Source organism: Oncorhynchus tshawytscha, linkage group LG12, assembly GCF_018296145.1.
Source record: "Oncorhynchus tshawytscha isolate Ot180627B linkage group LG12, Otsh_v2.0, whole genome shotgun sequence".
In the NCBI taxonomy this organism is placed as follows: domain Eukaryota; kingdom Metazoa; phylum Chordata; class Actinopteri; order Salmoniformes; family Salmonidae; genus Oncorhynchus; species Oncorhynchus tshawytscha.
In genome coordinates, this window is record NC_056440.1 from 62,772,243 (window position 1) to 62,788,685 (window position 16,443).

A 16,443-nucleotide genomic window follows, 5' to 3' on the forward strand; every position below is an offset into this window, starting at 1 on the left:
TGTGTTTGTCTTGGGGTTTTGGTGGTGGTATTGGGATTGTAGCTTAGTGGGCTGTCTAGCAAGGTCTATGGCTGTCTGGAGTGGTTCTCAATCAGAGGCAGGTGCTTATCGTTGTCTCTGATTGGGAACCATATTTAGGCAGCCATATTCTTTGAGTTTGTCGTGGGTGATTGTCCTTAGTGTCTTTCTTGTACTCTCTGTTAGTTTGCACTAGATAGGCTGTTTTCGGTTTTCATTACGTTTATTGTTTTGTAGTGTTTAGTGTTTAGTCGTGTTTACGTTTTGTTTAATAAATATGGATCGCAATCGACACGCTGCAGTTTGGTCCGACTCTCCTTCATCACCACTAGAAAACCGTTACAGGCTAGGTAAAACTTCCTAGAAAGGCAGGAACCTAGGAAGAAACCTAGAGAGGAACCAGGCTCCGAGGGGTGGTCCTCTTCTGGCTGTGCCCGATAGGAAGTCAAGATGTTGCAGCATAGACACTGGGGACTGAGACAAGGGTGGCCGTGTATGAGTTAAGCTTTATGAGAGTGTGTGTACTGTCCAGTGCCCCCCCCCCCGCCTTTGATTATTGTCCAAACCGTTCAAGAGAGGGCACAAAGTGAATTGATTGATTTGAGAGGTGTCTTATTCCTCGGAAAAGGTATTTGATGAAAAATAATAGGGGAAGGGCTGGTGGCAGAACAGAGCAGAGCAAAGTGTGCCGAATGACATTGATTTTCAGTTGGGGGAAGAAGAAGAGGGGTGTGGGGGAGAGGGAGAGCGAGGAGGCAATCTGTTGCTAAGCCTGGTCTCGTCCTTTATTAGACCTTGAGAGATAATAATAAGCCTGGTTGTCACGCCTCTCTTTCAGCTCCTGTAATTTCCGTTTCTCACTGCATTTCTCCCCTTCGTCCTGTTTTCACAAAGGGCAGTTATCATTTCCAATTAGGCCGGTGTACAGGGACCCAGAGGCATTTCATTAAGGGCCCAACCTCCATTTGGAGTCCCATTGTGGCAATTATTCTGAGGGCTATTGGTTGGAAGAATGAGGGCACACAGGACGAAGCACCTGAACAAAGACAGCTGGAGAGGAGATGTCAACATTGACTGCACACACCCATCACTACTGGAGCGCGCACACACACACACACACACACACACACACACACACACACACACACACACACACACCCCCCCTACGGTCCTTTACTATTTCTAAGGCATATGCAAATTAGGCAAGCACAAAACCCCACCACGCATTTGTCACTAATTGAAGACATGTCAATTATGAATGTAGGAACATACAGAGAAGTGCCACTGTTAATCCCTGTGTGGTTGTGGTTTATAAAGCTGCTCTGGCTGTAAGTGGCAGGACTCATATGGGAGACAGGAGAGAGGGGGAGGGAGGGAGACATGAGAGAAGGAGAATTCTTCATTCTCTGTTATCGCAACATGCTTGACAGGCATTATCTCTCACCAAACAAAGTGGCATATTAAAGCTGGCTGGTAAACTCTGTCTTGTAGTGCAATATGAAAACTGTTAGATCTAAACCCTGCTGTGCTCACTGCTGAAGATGAAACACGGAGGAGACTGGTTTAAATCAATGCAGAATAACTTCTTATGTTGACACACATTTCCATGTGTTTGTGTGTGTGTGTCTGTGTGTGTCAGTTTGAAGGAGAGGACATGCCCGTCAAATCTCGAGTGAATAGAAGCCCAACACTTCACCACATCCACAGGGCAGTAATCAGGTTGCGGGCTGATTCTCCTGGTAATACTCTGTGGAGATCAGAACACTGATACATTCCACCACTGACACATTGTTTGCAAGCTCAAGGAGATGTATGCACAAACAGAAACACAGACTCCACACACACACACACGAACACTTTACTATTTCTAAAGCATATGCAAATTAGGCAAGCACAAAACCCCACCACGCATTTGTCACTAATTGAAAACATGTCAATTATGAATGTAGGAACATACAGAGAAGTGCCACTGTTAATCCCTGTGTGGTTGTGGTTTATAAAGCTGCTCTGGCTGTAAGTGGCAGGACTCATATGGGAGACAGGAGAGAGGGGGGGAGGGAGACAGGGGAGAGGGGGAGGGAGGAAAACAGGAGGGAGGGGAGGGAGAGAGACAGGAAAGGGGGGGAGGAAGGGAGACAGGGGAGAGGGGGAGGAAGGGAGACAGGGCAGAGGGGGAGGAAGGGAGACAGGGGAGAGGGGGAGACAGGGAGACAGGAGAGAGGTGGAGGGAGGAAGACAGGAGGGAGGGGAGGGAGGAAGGAAAGGGGGAGGGGGACAGAGGAAGGGAGACAGGAGAGAGGGGGAGGAAGGGGGGAGACGGGAGAGGGGGAGACAGGGAGACAGAAGAGAGGTGGAGGGAGGGGAAGAAGGGACACGAGGGAGGGAGGGAGGGAGACATGAAAGGGGGGGGGAGGAAGGGAGACAGGGAGAGGAAGGGAGACAGGGGAGGAGGGGGGAGGAGGGGGAGACAGGGAGACAGGAAAGGGGAGGAGGAAGGGAGAGAGGGAGACAGGAGAGAGGGGAGGGAGGGAGGGAGACAGGAGGGGAGGGAGGTGGAGGGAGGAGGACAGGAGAGAGGGGGAGGGAGGGAGACATGAGAGGGAGGGGGGGAGGAAGACAGGAGGGGGGGGGAGGGAAGGGGAGAGGAGACAGGAAAGGAGAGCAGAGGAGAGCAGGGGGGGAGGATACAGGGAGAGGGGAGGGAGGGAGACAGGAGAGAGGGGAGGAAGGGAGACAGGGGAGAGGGGGAGACAGGGAGACAGGAGAGAGGGGGGGAGGGAGGAAGACAGGAGGGGAAGGGAAGGGGAGAGTGGGAGAGGAGAGGAGAGGGGAGGGAGGGATACAGGAGGGAGGGGTGGGAAGGGTAGAGGAGAGGAGACATGAGAGGGAGGGATACAGGAGACAGGGGGGACAGGAGGGAGGGGGGGGGGAGGGGGGGGGAGGGAGGAAGACAGGAGAGAGGGGGGGGAGACAGAGGAGAGTGGGAGACAGGGAGACAGGAGAGAGGGGGAGGGAGGAAGACAGGAGGGAGGGGTGGGAAGGGGAGAGGGAGGAGGGAGAGAGGGAGGGATACAGGAGACAGGGGGGACAGGAGGGAAGGGGAGGGAGGAAGACAGGAGAGAGGGGGAGAGGGAGGGAGACAGGGAGACAGGAGAGGGGGGGGAGACAGGGAGACGGGAGAGAGGAGGGAGACAGGGAGACAGGAGAGGGGGACAGGGGGAGGGAGGAAGACAGGAGGGAGGGGTGGGAAGGGTAGAGGAGAGGGGGAGAGGAGAGAGGGAGGGATACAGGAGACAGGGGGGGGGGAGGAAGACAGGAGGGAGGGGTGGGAGGGGGAGGAGGGAGGAAGACAGGAGAGAGGAGGGGGGGGAGGGAGGGATACAGGAGAGAGGGGGGGAGAGAGGAGGGAAGGAGAATTCTTCATTCTCTGTTATCGCATTATGACAGGCATTATCTCTCGCCAAACAACATGTCACACTGCAGTTATTGAAAAGCAAATTAGAATAATAATAAAAGAGGTCGCAAACATCAGTAGATTTTTCATATTAAAGCTGGCTGGTGAACTCTGTCTCGTAGTGCAATATGAAAACTGTTAGATCTAAACCCTGCTGTGCTCACTGCTGAAGATGAAACACGGAGGAGACTGGTTTAAATCAATGCAGAGCAACTTCTTATGTTGACACACATTTCCATGTGTTTGTGTGTGTGTGTCTGTGTGTGTCAGTTTGAAGGAGAGGACACGCCCGTCAAATCTCGAGTGAATAGAAGCCCACCACTTCACCACATCCACAGGGCAGTAATCAGGTTGCGGGCTGATTCTCCTGGTAATACTCTGTGGAGATCAGAACACTGACACATTGTTTGCAATCTCACAGCTACCATATGACATTCAGTATGTATACACCAACAGAAACGCAGACACCCCACAACAGAAACACACACACACACACACACACACACACACACACACACACACACACACACACACACACACACACACACACACACACACACACACACACACACACACACACACAGAGAGATCTGGATTGCAATGAGATGTTTTTCCATTTCCCAGCACATTTAAACCAATACATTTCCTCAGTCAGATGCCCATTTTAAAATGCAATTGTATGCCTGCAGCCTCACTGTTGACATTTTACATCAGGATGTAATGTAACACAGATGACTCCCGAGGTCTCATCCCGTGTATCGCGGACAGATTGCCGTGAACTGCTTTGTGGCAGCAGTATATGGATATCCATTATATATTGTATACTGTGAAGTAGTGAGTAGGGAGGCTTTAAATTCCTATTTTCCATCTCCAGGAGCGATGGTTACGTTATGCATGATGTATAATTCAAGGCCTCCATCTGAAATTACAGTAGATTGTGATGATAATTCCTAGGCTGTCACTGAAAATAAGATATTTTTTTCTTCACTGACTTACCTAGTTAAATAAAGGTAAAATAAAAAATAATAATTGAAGGAAGGTACAGGATCTCTGTGATTGTGATGTGAGAGGAGGGACCATTCTTTTTTAAAGCACATCTCGCCATATTCTTCTTTTCAATATTCAAATATTTCCAAAGAATCTTCTCCACTTACTCTCTCTTGCACACATGCTCACACACACATACATACATGTGTAGTGCTCACAGACGCACGCACACACACGCACGCATGCACGCACACACACACACGCACACGCACACACACACACACGCGCACACACACACACGCACACACACAAAGATGTACAGGCATCCAGTGCTCTGCTGCTTTATGTGCGTCGGTGGCGAATCAGAGGGGAAATAAATAACAGCTTGTTTGGAGTGAGGATCCAGGCTTCTCATTACCAACACAGTCCCCGCGACCTCACCACCACAGCACACTAATGCTGAGAGACACAACAGGAGGGAGGGAGGACGGAGGAGAGAGGGAGTGGAAAGGGAGGGATGGCCTGAACTAGGCAACCATCCCCTGCTTCTTATTACATTGGCACCTTGGCCAAATCACTTACACAAACCAGTCAGACACCAGGCAGGCAGGCTGAGCCATCAGCCAGCTGTGGCTTTTGGAACAGAGCAGGTGATGTGATGAGGCCAGGCCAGAGAGATAGCTGCATGCTTCCTCGCAGGAGTGTTGACAAATCCCCAGCTATTGATTTGGTGCATGGTCTGAGCACAAGTCTCAAATGATCTCCATCAATCCCTGTGAGTGTCTGTTAACCAATACCAGCTGCAGCCAGCCAGGTGAAGAAGCAGAACCACAGACAACTGTGGTGACAAAGACGTGTATTAGGGTGTCCTCCGGCTCAGAACAGACTGTATAGTTTCCACAGGTGCTGGGTTAGGAAGCTGTACTGTGTAACATTTGGATACCAAATTTCTTGAGAACAGGAGACTGTTCCTCCTGTTTGTTTGTACGATGAAAGGGGGGAGGTCAGTGCGTACTGTATGTGTGTGTGTGTCCAGCAGAAGCCATTGTCCAGGCTCCCTGGCCAGTGATTGACTGCGCCGCTGAGTATAGCTGACAGTCCTCTGGCGTTGACCTGAGCCCTGCGCATCGATAAACAAGCCCAGCTAGGCTTGTACTCCTCTAATCAGGCCTCCCTTAGCAGCACAACACACTCTGAGTCACAGCACAGGGACAGACCTACAGAGAACAAAGACTACGGGACCACTGGGGAGCTCAGTGTGGGCTCCTTAGGTGTGTGAGTGGCTGTGTTGCTACCTTTGCATGGAGCAGATTTGTAGCAGAAGCGTAGGGGAAGGATGTTCCGCACAGAATTAAACAGAGAATCAACTCTGCATGACTGACTCAAGAGAGACGCGACAGAGAGAATTATGAAAAGAGTTGGTCAAAGCCTGTGCGATGCCGATCAATCATTTGCAAACATGCAAGACAATAAGAGATCCTCTCTCTAGGAGTGTGAACAATGTAAAGCTGAGGAAAGGTCTGTATTACAGTAACTCAAGTTTTGGGGAAGGGGAAGCGAGCGATAATCATCCTGCCTGCTAGTGATGAGTCCTGAGTACAGTGTCTGCGGTTGACCGTCCAGCAGATGGCAGTGTCTTTCTTCCCTGTCTGTCCAATGAGCAGCTCCCGCTGGTATGAACCCTTGGACTTTCATCAACAAACGGGAGACTACCAGTACAGGTTAAAACCATCGAAAGAGAAATGAAATGAATCTCTTCTCCTCTGCTGATCTAACAATGGGGGCAGGTTAGGAGGCTTATTTACCAATCTGTACAGTAGCAGAAGATAGATTGTGCTAGTCACAGAGAAAGGTTGTTATGAAAGCAATCCACCACTCAGCTACATAAGCGCTGACCCTGAGTGCCCTTCATGTCTTTCCCCTTGTCCCCAGGTCAGTTAGTCAGCCCCATGTGCAGGGCCGGCACCAGGCATAAGCGACATAAGCAGTCGCTTAGGGCCCCAGGCTGCTAGGGGGCCCCGACCTAGTCGGGGTCTCAACTTACTGTTGAGAGTTAGAATTGTGGAATACACAAGGTGAGATTTCTAAATGTGGTTGTGCATCAGCAGTTTTTATCTTGTTATGTCAGTCACTGTTAGTCACTCAATTAGCAAAGTCAGCTACCAATTTTTATATTGGTAAATTTGTCTAGCCAGCTATCTAAACTTGTAGTAATCATGGCCAAACACCGACCAGACACACAGGAAACGTGCCCAGGGGCCCTGACCTCCAGGGGCCCTGACCTTTTGTTAGTCACTCTCATCAGACAACATTAACATGAACATTTAACATGTCATAAGTCATATCAAAATGTGTAGCATTGCAGGAAATTAGCTTTAAAACTGAAAAAGAATTCACTCTGCCCCATGGAAATATGTGTTGAGTAGCATGAAATGTGTTAGAAAATTGCAACATTTTCTCTCCGCCCCCATGGTAACGTGTAGAACTGCAGAAAATATACTTTAAAATGAAAAAGAAAATGATCTGCCATCAAGAGGGATCCTCTAAAAGGTTTTGCTGTGAGGAGTGGTGTAGTGCTATTTTTATAGGTGCAGGACCAAGAGAGAAAAAAGTAAAAAGTCATAATTTCATAGTTTTATGTTTCATAGCTTGTACCGACAGATGTAGCCTATTGAACTTGATTATAGAATATGCATAAAATCTCCAAGGGCCCCCTGTGCGTAATTACATGGATTCAATTAGCGCTTCCTCCTCTTAACCAATAAGATCTCTGTGTTGTGTTCCCTGGTATTTTGGCCCTTGACCACCTGGTCATGGTCACCAGACTGGAAGCTCAGGCTGGACAGGGAGATGGTCATGTTAATGGATTTTGGAGAGGGCTAGAGATCACCAGATCACCCTTCCTCTATAACAAGGTTCCACAACTGGAGGCTCCGTGACAAATTTGGCCCGTGGGTGGTTTTATTTGGCCCCCAAATAAATGGTATTATCATTATATATATATTTTTTAATTGCTGAATTTTCATTGTTGGACATTAAAGACTGTGAAAACACCAAAAAATCAGCTCCACTGATTTTAATTTAGCAAATTTGTTCCCAACTATTCCCACGCATAATAGAGAGATATGTGATTGTATACAAATGTAAGCAAAGTTTGGAATGATTGTTATAATCAAATATTATATCTGGTTGGGCTTCTTACGGTCAAATTGCAGTCTACAAATGATTTGTAATTATGTTCTGACCCCCTGAACATCTGCTCAAGAAAAATTGGGCCCGCGGCTGAATCTAGTGGATGATCCCTGCTCTATAATAACATCATAACCCCCTATCCAGCCCTCACATCGCACCCTGTGAATGTGGATGATGCAATCAGCAGCAATGGCATCACTCCACTGATCCATGGGTAAAGCCATGTGATTAAACACAGAACCCAGGGCAGAAGGGCTCTCCTTCTCCTTACCTCATCATCCAACAACAACAGCTCCCCTCCAGGCTCTCACCAGTCTCCACTCTTCAGTCCCAGGCTGGGGATTAGCTCTCTGCTCTCTGGGATTCTCTCAGACCCCCAGGACTGAACCCCCTGCCTCTAGACAGCGATAGAGAGATGGAGACACACATCAACAACACATTCTCATTCCATCACCCTGGAGGACATCTACAGACCACTGTAAGTCTATGACAATAAGTGGAAAGTCTAAATAAACCAAGAGTGACGAGATAGCCATAGATGAGGTGAGTAACGACTACTTATAGACAAGGGTTTTTATGGTTAGTGTGTCAGTAAAATAAAAAAGGAGTAACAGTCACCAGCATGTATCATATGATCTAACATGTCAGTGACTGTGGGTGTTTATTGTATGTTCTGTATATGTTTATACACAAAACCTTGGAACCTACAGTGGAAGTCATTCTATCTGAGTGAGTATGTCAGATCATGTTGGCTTGGTTTTATTCAGCAGCGCTGGTCCCACTAGTAAACATCCATACGACCTGGGGCTGAAGAGAGGATGAGAAGGAGGGAGGGAGGGAGGGATGGAAGGAGGGAGGGACTATGGGATGGAGGGAGGAGGGAGAGATAGATGGATGGATTGAGGGAAGGATAGAGGGAGGGAGGGAGATGAAGGAATGGAGAGATGGAAGGAGGGAGGAACTACAGGATGGAGGGATGGATGGAAGGATGGAGGGAGTCAGTGCTTAATTTGTAAATCTATGGTGGTGAAACAGCACTCTCCAAGTAGCCTACTATCTATGATGGTGAAACAGCACTCTCCATGTAGCCTATTATCTATGATGGTGAAACAGCACTCTCCATGTAGCCTATTATCTATGATGGTGAAACAGCACTCTCCAAGTAGCCTACTATCTATGGTGGTGAAACAGCACTCTCCTAATCTATGGTAGCCTACTATCTATGGTGGTGAAACAGCACTCTCCAAGTAGCCTACTATCTATGGTGGTGAAACAGCACTCTCCAAGTAGCCTACTATCTATGGTGGTGAAACAGCACTCTCCAAGTAGCCTACTATTATCTATGATGGTGAAACAGCACTCTCCAAGTAAACAGCACTCTCAAGTAGCCTACTAATGGTAGCCTACTATCTATGGTGGTGAAACAGCACTCTCCAAGTAGCCTACTCTATGGTGTTGAAACAGTATGAAACCATGTAGCCTATTATCTATGATGGTGAAACCATGTAGCCTATTATCTATGATGGTGAAACAGTACTCTCCAAGTAGCCTATTATCTATGATGGTGAAACAGCACTCTCCAAGTAGCCTACTATCTATGGTGGTGAAACAGCACTCTCCAAGTAGCCTACTATCTATGATGGTGAAACAGTACTCTCCAAGTAGCCTATTATCTATGATGGTGAAACAGCACTCTCCAAGTAGCCTACTATCTATGGTGGTGAAACAGCACTCTCCAAGTAGCCTACTATATATGGTGGTGAAACAGCACTCTCCAAGTAGCCTACTATCTATGATGGTGAAACAGTACTCTCCATGTAGCCTATTATCTATGATGGTGAAACAGCACTCTCCAAGTAGCCTACTATCTATGGTGGTGAAACAGCACTCTCCAAGTAGCCTACTATCTATGGTGTTGAAACGAAACGGACAGCACTCTCCTAGTAGCCTACTATCTATGGTGGTGAAACAGCAAACTACTATCTATGGTGACAGCACTCTCCTACTAGTAGCACTCTCCAAGTAGCCTACTATCTATGGTGGTGAAACAAAGTACTCTCCAAGTAGCCTACTATGATGGTGAAACACTCTATGGTGGTGAAACGAAACGGACAGCACTCTCCAAGTAGCCTACTATCTATGGTGGTGAAACGAAACGGACAGCACTCTCCAAGTAGCCTACTATCTATGGTGGTGAAACGAAACGGACAGCACTCTCCAAGTAGCCTACTATCTATGGTGGTGAAACGAAACGGACAGCACTCTCCAAGGTGCTAATTAATTCAAAGCATTTTATACGTCACTGCACACATACTTGAGTATAGCTGCGTGGCTTACACAAGTCCACATTTCTTATATCAACGTACAGCAACATTTGAAGACGACACTGCAGAACACCCACCATATGTACACATACTCAGCTGTGGGGTTCATAAGACACACATTTCATATCGTTTTCAAGACATCAATGTAGCAGTCAAACAAATATCACAATATCGGAATATAAGTTCAAATAAACTAAATCAATGTAGGCTACAGCAGAACACACATATGAGAATATATAGAATATATAGGCCTCCTGCCTACGTGATAATATGTAGCACATATTCAGATTACAAACTTGTTCTGTGCTGTGAAGGTAAAGGAAAAAAAATATCCTACTAGTTTTCAAAACCTCCTACAATGACTCTCCCCATGTCATTTCATGCCGCCAGAGGTACCGGATCCGAGAAAATAGGTGCCCGGAACAAATAAAGTCAAATCAGAGAGGTTACGGATCTTGTTCCGGTAGGAGCTGGCTCAAATTAAGCACTGGAGGGAGGGATGGAGGGAGAGATGGAAGGAAGGATAGAGGGAAAGAGGCAGATGGATGGAAGGATAGAGGGAAAGAGGGAGAGGGAGGAGGGGGGAGTGGGGAGAGGGAGAGATGGAGGGATGAGAGCAAGTGTCCAGAGGTCACCCCGTGACTGGGGGGGTAAATACATATATAAATGAGATGTGTAAAGCACATTTCTGTTGGCATCAGAACACAGCCTAAATCATCATACCACAGGTGAGCCCTGCCTGCCAGGCCATGCTAATGCAATCACACTCCTGGGGACCATGGTCTTCATCGGTTGGCGACGGCCAACAAAGTGATATGTCACTGCAACTGAGGTGGTGGTCTTAAGTTTTCAATTTTGCATTCTGGAAATGTGGGTGGAAAATAAAAGAAGACAGACAGGGGGAATTTTGCCGGGCAAGACGACCGGGGGGATGACATTCCCGTGGGACGGGGGGACGGGGGGGCTTTGTGGGGATTACAGTGTCTGTGGATGAAGGCATTAGAGTGGAAACACAAGGCCAGGAGCCCCTGCAGGACAGGGAACAGTGGAGGAGGGTAAAGAGAGGGTGGCCGCGCTCTGAAACTGATACAGCTGCATTCTCCTCTAAACATCACAGGGCCAGCTAACCCCTCCACACATTCCCCCTAACCCCCAAACCCCCCGTCGTGATGTAAGACACGGGCCTCATCCCACCACTTTGTCTTCTGTGATTTATCAGAGAAAAGGCCACTCCCGTCCACCTCCAAACCCCCCACACCCCCTCAGTCCTCACCCCTCTAACTATCCCTCCCTACGCCCCCTACCCCTACACCCCCTCCGTCCTCACCCCTCTAACTATTCCTCCCTACGCCCCCACCCAACCCCTACACCCCCTCTGTCCTCACCCCTCTAACTATTCCTCCCTACGCCCCCAACCCCTACACCCCTCTAACTATTTCTCCCTACGCCCCCAACCCCTACACCCCCTCTGTCCTCACCCCTCTAACTATTCCTCCCTACGCCCCCACCCAACCCCTACACCCCACTCTCTCCTACCCCTTTAACTATCCCTCTCTACGCCCCCACCCAACCCCTACACCCCCTCTCTCCTACCCCTTTAACTATCCCTCTCTACGCCCCCACCCAACCCCTACACCCCCTCCCTCCTCATTCCTTTAACTGTACCCCTCTATACCCCCTCCCCTATGTCCTCGCCGCACTCCATCCTCAGCCCTCTAACTATCCCTCCCTACGCCCCCACCCAACCCCTACACACCCCTCTGTCCTCACCCCTCTAACTATTCCTCCCTATGCCCCCAACCCCTACACCCCTCTAACTATTTCTCCCTACGCCCCCAACCCCTACCCCTACACCCCTCTAACCCCTATCTGTCCTCACCCCTCTAACTATTCCTCCCTAACCCAACCCCTACACCCCACTCTCTCCTCCCCTTTAACTATCCCTCTCTAACCCAACCCCTATTCCTCCCCTTTAACTATCCCTCTCTACCCCCCACCCAACCCCTACACCCCACTCCCTCCTCATTCCTTTAACTGTACCCCTCTATACCCCCTCCCCTATGTCCTCGCCCCACTCCATCCTCACCCCTCTAACTATCCCTCCCTACGCCCCCACCCAACCCCTACACACCCCTCCGTCCTCACTCCTCAAACTATTCCTCCCTACGCCACCCAACCCCTACACCCTCCTCTCTCCTCACCCCTTTAACTATCCCTCTCTACGCCCCCACCCCCTCTACACCCCCTCCGTCCTCACTCCTTTAACTGTACCCCTCTACACCCCCTCCCCTATGTCCTCGCCCCACTCCGTCCTCACCCCTCTAACTATCCCTTCCTACGCCCACCACCCTCCTAAACCCCCTTCCGTCCTCAACTCTCTAACTGTCCCTCCCTCTTCAACTGGCCCTGGAGACAGCTGGGCAAATACTGACCCGTATCGCCCATTTATCCCCATGACCCCCAGAATCCCTGCTCGCTTCCCAGCCTCGCCCCCAGCTTTGGCCCCTGGCTCCAGCCTCTACCTCACCAGCCTAGCAACTGGGACAGTGGCCCACCCATGGCACCAGGGCTCTCTGTGGGACTATACACGTGAGACGCTGGAATTCTAAACCCCTAAGAGCTTTGGCAAACAGCAAAGGTCAGGCAGAGACACAGACACTGAAGCAGTGTCCAGAATCTGAATGTGTGTGAATCTGGCTGAAAATTCCATTCAGGCTACCGCCAGCAATAGGCAAAGATAGCAAGGGAGTGTGAGTTCTGCCAGAGACAGTGAGAAGAAGATAGAAGGATGAGAGAAGACAAGCTGCTCTCTTTCCTCCTTTGTGGGAAGATGGGAAGATGAGGCGCTCCATTGAGAAAGGTTATGCGTGGTGTTCCTGCGGCTGTGTTTATCCAGTGGTGTGGAGACAGAGCTCAGAGTCTGTATGGTCTGGCACAGTGTCAACTATGACAACTACACATGTGCACACAGTGAAATAGGATGACTGGTAGAAAAACATTACACCTCTCTGTCTCTCTCTCTCTCTCTCTCCCTCTCTCACTCTCTCTCTCTCTCTCTCTCTCTGTCTCTCCTCCCATTCTCATTCCTCCCTCTATCATCCTTTATGCTCTCTTTGTCAGTACACATTCCCCTACCTCTCTGCACCTCTCTCCTCCTAGACTAGCTGTATGTTCTCTTTGTCTGAACACATCCCTTTTTATTCCAGCATCTCTCCCTCTACCTTTCTCTCTAATGCTGATACACACATGATCCCTGTAGAGAAATGAAAGACAGAAAGGGATAAGGAGGGTAAATGGTGAAGGGCTAATGATGTGCAGTACTATACCTGCAGTAGACGTAATCTAAAGTGGCAGTAGATAAAAGAGCTTGACCAAGACGTTACTTAGTCAAGTAGAGTCCCACAGAGCTTTGTTTCTGTCAGTGACTAACATGGTGCATAGCTTAAACTCATACACATCTGAAGAGAGAAACACACACACACACACACACACACACACACACACACACACACACACACACACAAGCCCCCCCCACCCCCGTGCCTGCTCCATCCCCTAGTTGTTTCAGTAATTAACCCCGCGCAGTGCTTATACAGGCTTATATAATCTGTGAAGTACACATTTACATACATAATACTTGGAGCTCTGCATTGGTTCCACCCAACAAAACAGTGAGAGAATGGGGCTCAGAAATGCCTGCCATGGCTACAGTGCTCTGGCAATGCAGACAGGAAACAACCCAGTGTATAGGCTAGTATAGTACAGACTAGCAGCCTGCCTGCCGTCCCATCCTCTAACTGACAGCAGGGATCATTAGTGTCATGACGAGTCTGAAGGAGACACGAAAGGGGCTTCATTCGAGACACTGACCTGTAGTCAGGCACCATGCAGCAGCAACGGACCGATCGACGACCACACCACAGCACCTGACAAACACAGGCCACAGCACCTGACAAACACAGGCCACAGCACCTGACAAACACAGACCACAGCACCTGACAAACACAGGCCACAGCACCTGACAAACACAGGCCACAGCACCTGACAAACACAGACCACAGCACCTGACAAACACAGGCCACAGCACCTGACAAACACAGGCCACAGCACCTGACAAACACAGACCACAGCACCTGACAAACACAGGCCACAGCACCTGACAAACACAGACCACAGCACCTGACAAACACAGGCCACAGCACCTGACAAACACAGCCACAGCACCTGACAAACACAGGCCACAGCACCTGACAAACACAGGCCACAGCACCTGACAAACACAGACCACAGCACCTGACAAACACAGGCCACAGCACCTGACAAACACAGGCCACAGCACCTGACAAACACAGGCCACAGCACAAACACAGTCAAACACAGGCCACAGCACCTGACAAACACAGACCACAGCACCTGACAAACACAGACCACAGCACCTGACAAACACAGGCCACAGCACCTGACAAACACAGGCCACAGCACCTGACAAACACAGGCCACAGCACCTGACAAACACAGGCCACAGCACCTGACAAACACAGGCCACAGCACCTGACAAACACAGACCAAACAGCACCTGACAAACACAGGCCACAGCACCTGACAAACACAGACCACAGCACCTGACAAACACAGACCACAGCACCTGACAAACACAGGCCACAGCACCTGACAAACACACCACAGCACCTGACAAACACAGACCACAAACACAGCCACAGCACCTGACAAACACAGGCCACAGCACCTGACAAACACAGGCCACAGCACCTGCAAACACAGCACCACCTGACAAACACAGGCCACAGCACCTGACAAACACAGGCCACAGCACCTGACAAACACAGGCCACAGCACCTGACAAACACAGACCACAGCACCTGACAAACACAGGCCACAGCACCTGACAAACACAGGCCACAGCACCTGACAAACACAGGCCACAGCACCTGACAAACACAGGCCACAGCACCTGACAAACACAGGCCACTACTAAATATAGACCTGCGAATTAGGGCTGCCTCTGTGTACATTTACTTCTATGTTCATTATTAGGCTCACACACAGACGAGGGCTGTCCCCATATTGGACAGGATCTGAAGCAGTCTAGGAAGTCATTTGCGAGAGACTTGTTATTTTTCATTTTGACCATTTACATGACACAGAACATGAAGGCACTGGTGTAGTGTCTAATTAGCTAACACACAGTGAGACTTCTAAGGACTGGATAATTATAAAAAATTATCATTTTAATCAATGTTCTGCACATTGAGGCCAGAAGCAAAATTTTACTTTTTCAACTAGCTAGATACAATAATAGGTACCTCCCATTTCCTCAAATATAGATTATTTTAATTAGACCAGGAGCCACCCAGCAGTAAGATCAGATCAAATCTGTTGCTTCCCTCCAAGTCTCCCCTGTGCAACCAGCACACCATCACACAAACTGAGCCAATCGTTCAACCAAGCACAGCGGCTTTCACAACACAGCTCAGGGGTGGTGGTGGTGGTGATGGTGGCCATGATCCTGCTTAAAAACAAAGCTGCTCCGTCAGTTGAAATAGATCGGGTAGCCATTTTCTCCTGGGAGGGAGGCAGACTCTCTCACACTGCCTCTCCTCTCCTCCACCGGTAGCCTAGCGAGTGAGTCAGTGTGTGAGCCGCTGCTCTAGGGTCTAATTAATGCAGCACACTGTGCACCCATATGGCTACATGTGATTAAACAGATCGAATAGAGAAGAGAGAGAGTCAACCACATGGGTCCCCATCTCCCTCTCTCTGGCCATGCAGCCTGGATTGCTGCGTTAGCTTGTTTTCTCTCTCTCTCTAAGACAGTGATTTGACCTTGACACAGAGGAGTTTGATTAGACCCATGGAAATCAATACTGAACATGTCCAAGTCAGTCAAACACACAATGAATTATATATTTTGTCATGTCATTATGCCCAAGCTATTTTTCATCTCCAAGGCCAAAGCAAGGTAAATATGTATTTGTATGTTCCTGTGGGGACAAAGGCTGCACGCGTCCCTTAGCCAGCTGAGCAGGCTGGGGCTCCGTCTCTATCTCCCAGCTATTACTGGTGCCATGGCTGCTGGCTTTCACTCTGTGTGCATGTGTTTGATTAGGGAGGGGCTCCCTGGGCTCACGGATGGGTGCTTTTGGAGATGTCATTTCTCTTCATCCTCCTGCTCCTCCCCTCTCTCCCTCGCTCTCTCTCTCCCCTCTTTGTCCTGCTTCACACATCTCAGGCATCAGGCGCTCTGGGGATGCGACATCTCTGCCTGCCTGCTTGCCCAATCAAATCAAATCAAATCAAATTTTATTTGTCACATACACATGGTTAGCAGATGTTAATGCGAGTGTAGCGAAATGCTTGTGCTTCTAGTTCCGACAATGCAGTAATAACGAGCAAGTAAATAACACGTAAAAAAACAAAAAACTGCATAGTTTCCTAGGAACGCGAAGC